The sequence below is a fragment of the Pseudorca crassidens genome, chromosome 1, assembly GCF_039906515.1.
Source record: "Pseudorca crassidens isolate mPseCra1 chromosome 1, mPseCra1.hap1, whole genome shotgun sequence".
In the NCBI taxonomy this organism is placed as follows: Eukaryota; Metazoa; Chordata; class Mammalia; order Artiodactyla; family Delphinidae; genus Pseudorca; species Pseudorca crassidens.
Window position 1 is genome coordinate 21,787,257 of NC_090296.1, and position 13,726 is coordinate 21,800,982.

A 13,726-nucleotide genomic window follows, 5' to 3' on the forward strand; every position below is an offset into this window, starting at 1 on the left:
AAGCCTTGACATTGCTAGAAATTGATAATGATTATAATAATTAGAAAGTAATAGACTAATTATCATTGTAATGACTAGCATAAAATTGTTATAAAAGACTTTAATAAATCAATAGAAATGGGCAAAGTCTAAAAAGTATTGTGAAATTGTGTTTTCATTAAGTTACCTGAGGACCCAGCCTGCCAGTAAGAAATTATCACAGGACTATTATCCAAGGTCATTCCTATGCAGAGGAAGTTGTAGAAAGTTTCTGTGACATACAACCTTCCAATAAACTGCAATTTATTTCCACTAACAGGACCCTGTATTAAAGAGTATTGACTGGGGCTTCCCTGGTGGCACAGTGGTTGAGAGTCTGCCTGCCGATGCAGGGGACACGGGTTCGTGCCCCGGTCCGGGAGGATCCCACATGCTGCAGAGCGGCTGGGCCCATGAGCCATGGCCGCTGAGCCTGCGCATCCAGAGCCTGTGCTCTGCAACGGGAGAGGCCACAGCAGTGAGAGGCCCGCATACCAAAAAAAAAAAAAAAAAAGAGTATTGACTGACAAAATACTAGGCCCTTCCAACAAGATCCAAAGCTACATAACTAAGTGGTTCACAGGTATTCAAAACCACGAAAGAGCTGCCAAATTTATTTTTCTTATTGAAAGTCTGCTATGTGACAAGCACTGTGCTAATTCTGGGGTTTGACTGTTGAGCAATTGGACACCATCCCAGACTTCTTGGAGCTAAGGTATTGCGTGAGAATCACTGTAAATTGTGATGTGTTAATTATGATGGAGAAAGTCCAATTAGTTGTGGGAGCACAATGAAGAGATACTTAACCTAGTATAGGGTGTCCAGGGGATATAAAGGACATGTGAGAATTGGAGGGAAGATGGTGGAAGCAGAGAGAGGGATGAAGCAAAGAGAGTATTCCAGGGAGAGGGGATCTACTTGTAAGCATGTGTGGGATTAGAGAGGGCATGATGATTTCAGAAACGTGAAAGAACTCAGGAGTGGCTGGAGAGTAGAATGAGGGGAGAGGCTCATGAACAAGGTAAGGTTGGAAAAGTACACAGGGGTCACAGGTCACACTGTAGCTTACCTCACAGGCCACTGTTATGTGTTGGATTATGTCCCCCACCCCAAAAGGCATGTTGAAGTTCTAATCACCAATACCTGTGAAGGTGACCTTATTTGGAAATAGGATCTTGCAGTTGTGATCCATTTAAGACAAAGTCATACTGAATTGGGGTAGGTCCTAATCTAATGTGATTGGTTTCCTTATAAGAAGAGGAGAAAGCCATGCAAAGACAGAGGTATAGAGACAGCAGTTATGCTGCCAAAAGCCAAGGAAAGCCTGGGGCTCTCAGAAGCTGGAAGAAGGAAGGAAGGATCCTCTCCTAGAGGCTTTGGAGGACGCATGGCCTAGCTTCCTTGACACCACGACTTCAGACTTCTAGCCTCCAGAACTGTAAGAGAATACTTTTATTTTGTTTTAAGCCACCCGAGTTTGTGATAATTTGTTATGGCATCCCTAGGAAATATCTTAGGAGTTTTGACGCTATTCTTCAGGCCAAGAAAATGCCACTGGTGAGATATGATTAGGGGAGCAATATTATCAGATTTTCAGTTTAAAAGGATGACTCTGACTACACTGGAAAATACAGACTGGCAGGAGAGGAAGACTAGTTGAAAAGAAGCTGGAGGGTATACCAGTAAAACTGGAAGTTACGCAGCCAGGATTCAGACCCATTATATCCCATTAGAGCTGTTCTAACAAAAAACACTATGGCTTCCACTGCTTGGCAGCAATACTGAGGCTCAGATGAAGATGCTCCAAACTGGAAGGCAAAAGCTCTGGGACTTGCCACCATGCTATCTCAAAGACTGAGTCTGTACATGCTATTTCTTCACGCTGCTCCTTTTGGGGAAAAATAAGTATCTCCTATGATGCAACTTAGCAATAAAGAGAGTTGTAAAAATAAATTCTAGCTTCCACTTTGGTGTGACAGTATTGTAATGCAAAAATTGTTCAGGCCCAATAAGGGAATTCGAAAGATGTTGAATAGCCACACATGGCAAATGTCTACAACGTCTGGCAAATGGAATCATCAAACCACCAGCTCTTAAACCACAAATCTGAGATTCATATTTAATTTCTTCCTTCTCTTATCTCCATATCCAATTAATCTTCAAATTATGTTGACTTTACAAACAAAGTATCTAAGAAGATTTTTTGTCTCCTCCATCCCCCTTTTCCAATATATCTGGATATTATTCTTTGCTGCATAACTTATGAGACTGGATCTCTTGCAATTCTGACAGTCTGTGCGCTAACTAAACTCCTTTAACTAATATCCTTTTCTTAAACCAGTCTGAGAAGATTCTATTGTTTACAACCAAGAATCCTGAATTCCAGGGCTTCCCTGGTGGCACAGTGGTTGGGAGTCCGCCTGCAGATGTAGGGGGCGTGGGTTCATGCCCCGGTCCGGGAAGATCCCACATGCCGCGGAGTGGCTGGGCTCGTGGGCCATGGCCGCTGGGCCTGCGCATCCGGAGCCTGTGCTCCGCAGCGGGAGAGGCCACAGCGGTGAGAGGCCCGCGTACTGCAAAAAAAAAAAAGAATCCTGAATTCCATACCAAGATAAAAAAAGGAAGAAGGCCAGGTTTGGTGTAAAGGGATGGTTAGATAAGAAGTTGTCACAATAGGTCATGTCCATAGACAAAGAGAACTCATATTTCCTTATACGTAATGGACCCAGGAAAGTGGAATATTCTGATAGCATTTTAATGCAACCACAACTAAAATACTATCTAGCTCATTTTCTTATCCAAATCAGCCCTTGGTGGTAAGTTTGTCACCAAAAAATGAATGAAATGTGTACTATTTTGTGTGCTTCTTTGTGTGGATGAACTAGTAAGAGTGAGAGTTTGCAATTCACAGGTACAGGGATTAAAAAAATATTACCTTAACATATGTCAGCAGAATTCCTCATGGAAAAGGACCTATCATTGTTTTATAAAGTTATTTTTCTAGTCAAGTCATTTGAGGTGGAAGATGAGACCCTGAGAATGTTAGTTAACAGAAAGAAAAGATTATTAAACTGATCTGCACTCAAAATGAGCCGGAACTAGGTGTGCGCTAATTAGAAAGCATAAGAGAGAACAAATGTTAAGAGAAGGGAGGAGAAGACTAAGGGAGGAGAGGAAAAAGAGAGAGAAGCAAACTTCTGGGAGGCTGGAGTCCACAATGGTAGATACGGCTGTAAGATATTTTTAAAAAATTGACTCTTAATATTTAAATTTGAATTTGTTTACATGGCTACCATATAACTTTGTCAGTATCTTCAATTCTAACAAAGTCTACAGCAGACACAAAGCCTTGGGTCAGTTTTGCTTTCAGAGAAGTAGCTGAATGCCCTATCTGACTTGATACGGTAGAGAACATAGATAGCACCAATATAAATAACCAACTCTTAGAACCAGGTCAGAGAAAAAGACCCTTTCGTGTTTTGATCCCTGCTTATTTATCTGTCTTCATGCTCCTGTCCCTCACAAGCTTTCAGTTACACTAGCCCACTCTCTCCTTTTTGAACAGCTTGAACCATTTGCTACCTCTGGGCTTTTGCATAACCTCACCATCTACCAGGAGCATCCCTTTCTCTATTCTTCTAGTGGATACTCATCCGATTTTTGCTTTATATGTTTATTCCTCAATAAAACTTTTAGAATAGTTTCTCCCCATTATACTCATGAAGAACAACGTACATTTTTCCTTCATAGTATTTACCTTGTAGGGTCATTTTTGAGGTTTAAAGGAGACAGCTCTAGAAGGTTTCTACTACACAACAGGCCCTCAATAGTTTTGTAACTGTTATTATTAACATCATCATAACCAAAACTGATCTCACTTTTTGCTGTTGGTTTCAACCCTCCTAAGGAGAAACACTCCAGATGGCATGCAGATGTAACTCAAAATGCCACCTCCTTATATCCCCAAACTGTTCTACCTCTAGCAAGTTTTGAGGGTCAACAACTGGGATGAGAGAGATGCAGTGTTGAAAGGATTTGGGCATTGAAAGACTGTTTTATTTCAGACAAAGAATCAAACGTAGCCAAGATTGATCAGTCTAACCAGGGTGTTTCTACAAAATTCTTTGATAATGGAAATTTGGAAACATAAGACCTGTCTTTTAGAAATGGGGCCCAGCAGTTCTTGGGAATTTAGAAGTGTCTAATCTTTAATGATCTATGCTAAATTTAGCGAAGTGAGAAGAAAAGGGTACATTCACACTGACAGGGGCATTGCTTAACAAGAGTGGAATGCTAACAATAAACTTTCAGATTTAGTAAATTCTTTCCCAAAATATTTATGTTAACACTGCCTTAAAGAGAGAATCCCACTGCCAATTATTTTTTCCATCGCCAATTATTTAACATAAATAAAACACATTCTAATAGAATGGTATCCTATTATTTCACAAGACAATAAGGAATAAAGAAGAAGAGTCATTCCATTTTGCTATGTGCAGTTTTGTATCTGGCAAATGGTAAAACGTGAATATGCAACTGTTGTTCCCAATTAATGGGATGTTAAGGAATGTAAAGCTCTCTGAAATCCATTTGGCACATCTTCAAATGTGCCTCTAAACGTTTCTCTCCTCTAAGAGACAAAACAATGAAGAGAGACTTGGTTAATGGTTGGGCTCTATCATATGGGAAAGCTCAAAGAACAATAGAAGGTTTTTCTGACTGTTCACTCTTCCAATCAGTCTCAAAGGAGAAACATTCCTCGTCAGCCTGTCGACTGGACAGATTCTGAACATAAGGCATAGAGAAGGGGTGTGGAGCGGAAAACGTTTTCCAGATTGCCCACTTAGAGCCTCAAGCAACCATCACACATGCTGCTCATACACTAAGAAAAAGATAAAAGAACATGTATTACTTTGAAGATTATAAATCATAATCACTACTGTTGTACACAATCAAAGGTAAGAAAAATTTTTTTAGGAAAATATTTATCAGCATCAATCATAATATAAAACATTCAAAAACTTTCCCCCCTCTTCACAACCTTCAGGAAAAATGCCTTTACTGACATAAAGGGGAAGAAAGCAAGCCCTGAAGTGTCTCCTGGCCCCATCCCACCCCACCACCATTTCCTGCACTGACCTTCCAGTATTCAGGAACATCACAACAACACCCTAACTTCCTGAACCTAGAGACATGTGTGCTCTCAGAACTGTCACTGATCTGAGGAATGAAGTTACTTACTCTGGACATGTTGCTAGCACTTCCCATGGAACCACTGTTTGCCACAAATTGTCATCATTACATAGCTTGCTTCTGAGATTCAGGACTGATGAGAATTAAGAGTTTGCTTGATTTGGTAGAATTATCTCTATGTTTAATTCTGGAAGAGTTAGGCAATCCTATAAAAAGATTCAGTTCTGCAAGGAAAAAGTCATATTGGTTGCCATACCCTTTGTAGAGTTTGGTTCATTGGCCCTTGCTTGTTCCAGCCTACCCACTAGATTACTGTGTCCAGCTCTGCTGTGCCTCCTGCATCTCTCCTTTTCCCTGCTGGCCCATGTTGCTCAGGCCCCTGGATGCCTCCTCCCCAAAATGACATCAGCTGGAAGCAGCAATAAAAAGTAGTACAAATTGCCCAGGACCAGGAGTCAGACAATCTGAAATACGGTTATTGTTCTGCCCCACACTGTCTGTGTGACCATGGGCAAATCACTTAACCTCTCTGGGTTCCAGCTTTGTCATCTGTAAAACGAAGGGATTGAACTAAATGAACTCTAAGATCTCTCCCTGCTCCAAGACTTCAAAATGAAAAGCAAAGCTTTAAGCGGGTTTGACCACAGTCACTTATTTTCACAGTGGGAACCTTTAAAAAGTTTGCCTTTTGCTTGAATTTTCTTTCATTTTTCTGATTTTCTTTTCCTTCTGGATAACTCTGATTCTCCTCCTAAAGGTTATTCTCTATTTCTATGATAATGTCCTACAACGTTGTGCTTTATGAAATATCTAGGCTTCTTATCAATATAAGCTATAACAGTCCCATTCTTTAGAGGATGTTCTCATTTTTTTTCTTTTGAAATAAACATGATGAAAAATTTGAATATTAGTTAAGGGTAAGCCTTCATATTATACCAACAGTCTAAGAGCAACTCAGCAGAAAACCAAAGAAAAAGTCACTCCAGGGACCTGATTGAATAGAAGTGTGTCATAATATATTAATTGACTCCGAGAAGGTTCTCCTGATTAGTACTTCCCACTATGATCCTTCAATTCTTTGTCCACTTATTACATTCTAATCTGTATCAAACAATCTAGCAATTGTATTTTTCCTCTAGCTTTTTCTATACTTTATACAGACGCATATATAACTGCTTCCAAACCTTTGTGGAATTGAGCAGATAACAGACAAGCAAATTAAAATCAACCAGCCAGTGGGATAATGACTTTAGTGTTTATAACATAAAGTATATACCCCCAAATAATCTAGATTTAAATGTTCTTCTCTTTAAAGATGTTGGGTGGGAAGCAGTGGGTAGAGGGGAGGAGGTGGACTAATACTAAGGTTTTCCAGTGTTAATGACTCAGCTCTGGTACTCAAACTAAAAAGGCCGCCCCTGCAGCTGCCTCTGAAATGCACCCACAGAACTCTCTCCTGAGAATATATGTGCAAAAGAGGAAGGTGGGTGTTCAGTTTCAACAACTCTGAGGTCCAGTAGGTAGTCAACTCTTACAATTTGAGTTTGTGACAAGGATCAGATAAGAGAAAGCAGGAAGCATAGGTTTTATTCATTTCACTCCATAGCTCAATTCTTTTTCTCTCTCTAATCACCACACTCTGACCAACAAAAAATTATTTAACAAATCTGTATTTAACATTTAATCTATATAAGGCAATACAATATGTCCTGTGAGGAATATATCATGCTCAGAGATATGGTTCTTGGCCATTTTTGAAGTTAAGACATCACACATCCTTAAGAAAAGACATATAGTCACAGACACAGCTTGTGCCAAGGGTTAAATAAGGGATGCAGTTGTGGCTATTTATTTTCTTTCTTTGTTTAATCCCTACGCTTTCATCCATGGCCTCACTCACCCATATCTGGGGACAGGACTCATACTCATGTCCCTTCTGGGGCTCTGACAGGGACAATAGAAAGTAGGCTAAGGACAAAGGGGTAGAGTCTATGTTAGGATGAAAACGCACCCGCCATCATAGTTGGCTTAGTAGCACATCACTGACTGGCTGCTTCCCCTTACTGTATGGCTTCCCCAATTTCTACAGGTGTTCCTTCCACCCCACAAATAAGCTACTGACACTCTACTCTGTGTCTCAGGGCCTGCTTCTGGGTGAACCCAAACTTAAACAAGCGAAACATAAAGGATTGTTTTGTACCAACCTTGAAACTCCTAGTCAGTGCCTGATCATTTAATAGTAAGAATTTTTAGCAATGGACTATACTTTCCCACCATTAAAGACTCTTAAGTGAAATGAATAATCTGTATAACTATTAAAGGTGACCCTGGTCCTGATTACACCGTGCCACTTATTTAATCAAGCTGGGTTCTCCCTAAACCTGTATTGAATAAGGTCTGCATTCGAGATAGCACAAAGGATTGAAATGTCTGTCAAATCAGGCTCACAAGAATCAAAGGTATTCCCCAATATCGAGCTGTACTAATAGTTCGAGTAATCAGAAGGCACAGACAAGAAGAGAACAATCTAAGACCGTAAGCACATAAAGACACTCTGTAGCTTATATGTAACATGTGGTCTCCAAGTGATGCTTGCAAGACCATAACATACAAAAAAAGGAGCTTGTTTGATCATAATGCATTCCCATTCTACATTCTAATTAGCTCACGTGACATTTTCCAGCAAGCCATCCTCCATGAATCAACAGATTCTAGGTTTGTTTATCATAGTTGGGTTGGGTACATCATTCTAAAAGGACTCTATAGATGAGGAACCTCCTGCTTGTGAATACCAATTATGTTTGCCTGTTTACAAACCAAACAATCATTTGACCAAATAATCATTCTTTCTTCCTGGAGGCATCACTCCGTAAAGGGAAAAAACAGACCTGCTGCTAGATCTTTCTTAACAATTAAATTAATATGTTAAAATATAATATTTAATAGACAGTATGGAATGATCATCAAAAGGTTAACAGACAAACTGACTCACTTTGAAGAGACACCCCAGACTTTGAAAGTATCTGCTCTTAACTACACCTGCTTTCACATAAGTAATATTTGGTAAATAGTAGCTATTAATGCCATTATTTTCAAAATAATTTCGAAAGAAATTTCTATAATTGGTTAGCAAGACCTAGGCTTTCTTATGCAATCTTTTGAAAAATATAAATGAATACAGAGGTTCTGGAAATGACATCTTAATAAGAATACTCAAGTTCAAGCCCCCAGTGAACGAATGGTGGATAATACATTAACGTGGAGTTTGCTCAAGATACGAATAACTCAAGGATAAGAAATTATCAGTCTAATAGAAGTCTTCATCTGTTTTTTAACCAAAAGTTGACAGCAAATGAGAATCACAGCGTGCTGTGCCCCTCTCTCTGCAGGGAGGAAGGGAGGAAAAAGGCTGCGGAGAGTAGTAGAAGTTTTAATCATTTAGGCTGACAATGTTTTTCTGAAATACTCAATTTTAGGACAGTTTCTGAAGGTAAGAATTTCTCATTCTTCATTTATTTTAAAGCAGAGAGAAATACCTGGAGAAAATAAAAATAAGAAGTGGACCAAAGAATATATTATATAACTTTCTGTTTCTCCAACTATGTGTTGTTCTTTATCATATGGATTTGGGGCTCAAAGATTTAAAAACATCCTTTCTGCTTCCAACTGTAGCTATTTTATTTTAAATAAGGCCAGGCCTGGGGCTAAACTGGGGCTAGATGCATGGAATCCTCTGTTTCCTCATCTTCATTTACCGAGAAAGCAGCAGGTCACAACACAGAGGCTACTAACACCATCTCCGTTCATCCACAGGCTGACTTTCATCTCAAGGTCAAGGACTGGACGTGCCCAGCAAGTTTCTGTCACCCCTCTGGAGAAAGGAGTTCTTTCCATTTCTTTGTGAAGCTTAGCATAAGGAACAAAAAAAGTTCTGAGTGATAGGTTGCAGTTGAAGACCAAAAAAAAAGTTACACCTGTGTTCAGTGAGACAAGGCATAAAAAGAACCATGAAAAATGGGAAGTTTATCTCCAGCATTCATAGAAGATCCTTTCCTCCAGCACTTTAGGTTTCCTGGAATTTCTATGCCTCTTACACACACTTCCAAACTACCAATGTAAGAAGGATTTGAGATCTGTTTATCTTAAAAGGAATGAAGGATATTTTCCCTCCCCTAAGGGTATTTGTAATTTTAAGTTCCCTTTCAAATTATAAACTAAAAACTTGTGTTGACTTTTTTGTCAGAAAAGATACATTTTTTACTGCAGAAAAATACAAAATATAAAACAGTATGTGTCAGATATAAAGTGAGCATGAATATTAGGCAATTCTCCATTTTCACAATTAGAAGATCAAACTTTTGATGCTGTTATTATTTTTAGCTAAGCTAGACATTTACTTACTAGTAATATAAATCAAATGGTCAAATGTATACCTATAATATTTAATATCTTAATTTAATTATGAATGCATACTTAAGTTACACATAGAACACAGAAAAATCTATTTTTTTCTATCTCACATTCTTTGAAGTAATATTAACTACACCCTTCACATAATCATCTAACTCAATGTCCTGGTACATGCCATTTTCACTTCCGCTAAGTAGCTTCAGGTAAAATATTTTGAAATGTTTGTGATGCTCACTAGATATTTTATCCTAAGCTAAAGCTATCCATTCACATAAATCAGGATATTTTATTTTCTTATTCCTCCCATAGGTAATATATTCACAATGTCAATAAAACCAAACCTTAATTACTCTACTATTTTTTAAAGTGTTCTTTAACTGTGTACTGTATACAGTGTCATTCTACCCTGGCCATTGTCAGGTTGACCAAGAATAATTTCTAAATCTGAAGTCAATTTCTTTGCCTCCATTTCTACCAATTTTGTCAAGTGACTTCTACAAGTGTCCAAAACTAACTTTGATTGAGGTCATTTCAGGGTAATGTGCTTCCCCAACATTAATTCTTTATTTAAAAAAAAAAAGGAAAGTGAAAGAACATGTGTAATATGATAAACTTTACAAAGACTCCAAAATAAGGCAATTAACTCTGTATTGAGGACAATTTTCTGACAGGGACAATTCCGAATCCCAAAAAAACCACTGTTAATATCTTACGTACTTCCTCCTAGTAATAAATTATTTTACACTTTAGTTCCATGTTATAAGCAATTTTGTATCCTGCTTTTTCTTACCCATCTAAGCATTTCTCCAAATCATTAAATATTCATCTTAAATATCACTTTAATGGCTCCACAATATTCCATACTATAGATACACCAGAATTTACTCAACATTTCCCCTCTTGATGGATGTTTAGTTTATTTTCAATGCCTCATTACGAAGTGTTTCAAAGAAAATCATTGTGCATAAAGCTTTGTCTGCATTGCTGATTATTTCATTGTGCTAAATTTCTAGAAGAGGAATTACTAGGTAAAATAATATGTACAACTTTGAGGCTTTTGAAACAGAGTAATAGCTTGCATTTGCAATGGTTATACTAATTTTCCACTCTTAGCAGTGATAAGAGAGAGCTCACTTGCCATATCTTTATCAGTATTGAGCATTTTACATCTTATTTTATTAATTTGATACTTGAAAGTATTACTATTGCTTTATTTTTAAATTACAAATGAAGATAAACATTTATACACATTTACTAGTCACTTGTATTTTCTTTTTTGTGATTTCCTACATGTTCCCTCCCATTTGTTTATTGAATATCTACTGTTTTCCTTATCAATCTGTGTAAGCTTTATATATGTTCATGACATTAACATTTTGTTAATCATGGTTGTTGAAATCACGTCTCAAAATTTCTATCTAATTTTTCATAATTTTTACAATCAGAAATTTTTTAAAATCTATTTTGTTTTCTTTTAACTTTTTTTATTGCCTTATATTTAAAATGTCATTCGCTATGCAAGGTCAGAAAAATATGCACCTATATTTTGCCTAGTTTTTCTTAATGGTCTAATTACTTATTTATTTGTTTATTCATTTCACATATAGTTCTTTAAACCATCCATGACAGATAAACTTTAAGATGGCCCCATGATCTCTATATCCAGATAAGAACCCAGCCCTGGCTGACAACTGCTTGCAGCCTTGTAGGAAACTTAGCTACGCCAGGCTTATAATTCCAACCTATAGAAATCATGAGATAGCAAACATTTATATAACCTATTTAAAGGCATATGTCATAAAGATATAATTCAAGAGATGCCAAATCCTCTCTGACTCTAGGGAAATAAGTGATCTCTTTTACCTGCCTGGTAAAGGAAGGCTTCACGGAGGAGGTGAGTCATTTTATGTATTTATCTGCAGGTAAATGGAGGAAAGTAGATTGAAGATCAATGTGGAACACATGAAACACCTGGACGACAGTGCAGAGAAAGTTTAAATGAGACAAAGCATTTCTGTAAAGAAGTAATAAAGGATAGAGTGGGAAAGGGTAGATTGGGCTCAGATAGTGGAATATCTTAAATGCCAAGTTAACAACCTTGAACTTTATCCTGAAGACAGGCAATGAAATGTAATTAAAACCTGATTAACAGAAGAGTTAGAGTAAAAAATCCCATATCGGTTTTTGTACTTAGTCACAACCAGTTAACCACTTCTCAAGTCAGTTAAAATTTGAAACTGGGAACATGATGCTCAGTAGGCAATAATGACAGCCATGCTTACTTCTTACAGTCCATAAATCTGTCATAACAATTGTTCACCATTAGAGCTAGTATGGCTAAAGCTAAGACATTCACATTCAGAGTTAGGAGACCCAAGTTCTGAAACTACCATTTGCTACCTAGTGTCACTGATTAAATCCCTTAATCTTCTTGAGACTGCATAATCTTATCTGTCAGTGAGTGATGATAGCAGTATCTGCCTACAGACTTCATAGTGTTGTTAATAACGATAATTTGCAAACTGCCTAAATTTTAAGGGACTCAGTTCATCAAAAGGAGAATTTCTTTGATGGATTAAAGAATTAGTTGAGTCTAATTTAAAAAAAAATAAAATGGGTTAAGTCTTTGAAGTCAAAGAAATATGTGCACATCGGCAAGTACCTTATGCAGAAGCAAAGAAAGAAAATCATGGAATATTCACACTCGTGGTTCCCACAAAAAGAGAGTCAGGAAGCCAGTTGCAGTTTGACCTAATTGAGCAGAGAGTCCGACAAAGACTAAACTGTGGTCTGAGTGAGCACAGACCACTATATTAATAATATTAGAGTGAGAAAAGGAACATGCAAATGAGCCAAAGAGTAATTAGACGTGGGACAAGTGGTCCAGTTTCTGCCCTCTGGAGATAAAACGGGTCAGTGCTGCAAGGAAGCAAAAATCCCAGGGATCAGAGTGGATGAGTCAACATAAATACCAACAAAATAATTTATGAAACAACCCCAAAATGGAATAACATAAAATATCATGTTAGACATGAAGAAAAGTTAGTGATATTTATTGATAAATTATTAAAGGGACATTGTAAACAACATCATCACATAAATACACACATATGGGGGGGGGAGAGAAAATATACAACAAAATATTGATGGAAAACACTGATGAAAGTTATCTCTGGGTGGTGAAATTTGGAGGTCGTTTCCTTTAGTTTATACATAATGTACTCGTAATTCCTTCAAATCGGAAAAGTATTGTGTGTAAAAACTTGTAATTTTTAATTGGATGATATAATGCACAGTAAGATCCTATGGAAATGGTAAAGTACCACTCAGATGTGAGTTATTATTCATCACCATTCTAATTTTTTCTACACAACTGCTTCCGTGATTTCAACATAAATCACACCAGTGGGAGGCAGATCATATGGCCTTGGGAGTAACACAGAACTGGGGGTTAAATCTTAGCTTCCTCTCTTGGTAGCTGGATGAACTTGGGCAAACTAATTAACCTCGGTATATCTTTAAAGGTAAAATGGGTATGATGATAATTACGTCAAAGGATTGCTGTGAGCGTTAAATAAACTGATCAAAGTAAGGAGTTTACTCTCAGTGAAAATAACAATTCGATACAGGTTAGCCACACATTATCACCACTCTATGCATTCAACGAACATTTGCTGAGTTCCTACTCAGTGCCAGGGAAGAACTCCTTGCCCTTGAGGACTTCAGAGACCTGGGGAGAAAATTATTGAGGCAATTCTGTAGTATCCCTATGCCGAATACAGTAAATTTAGCACAATAACTAATGAATGAGTAGTTTTGATAAGTGTGATGATAAAGTGTGTGTGTAATCCTATGAGAACAGGAAAGAGGGACACGTACCTATGACCAGGGGAGTGTAGAGAGGTTTCACAGTGCAGATGACACCTGAGCTCAGGCTTAAAGGATGTGTGGCTGCTTAACAGGCAAGGGAAGGAGCATTATAGGGAGAGGAAACAGCAGACTCAAAGCCAGAGCCATAAAAAGTCTTGGGTCATGTTGGGGGAACTGGAAGTGGTTTCACAGGGCTAGAGGATGCAAAAGAATACGTCATTATTCAAACATTAGC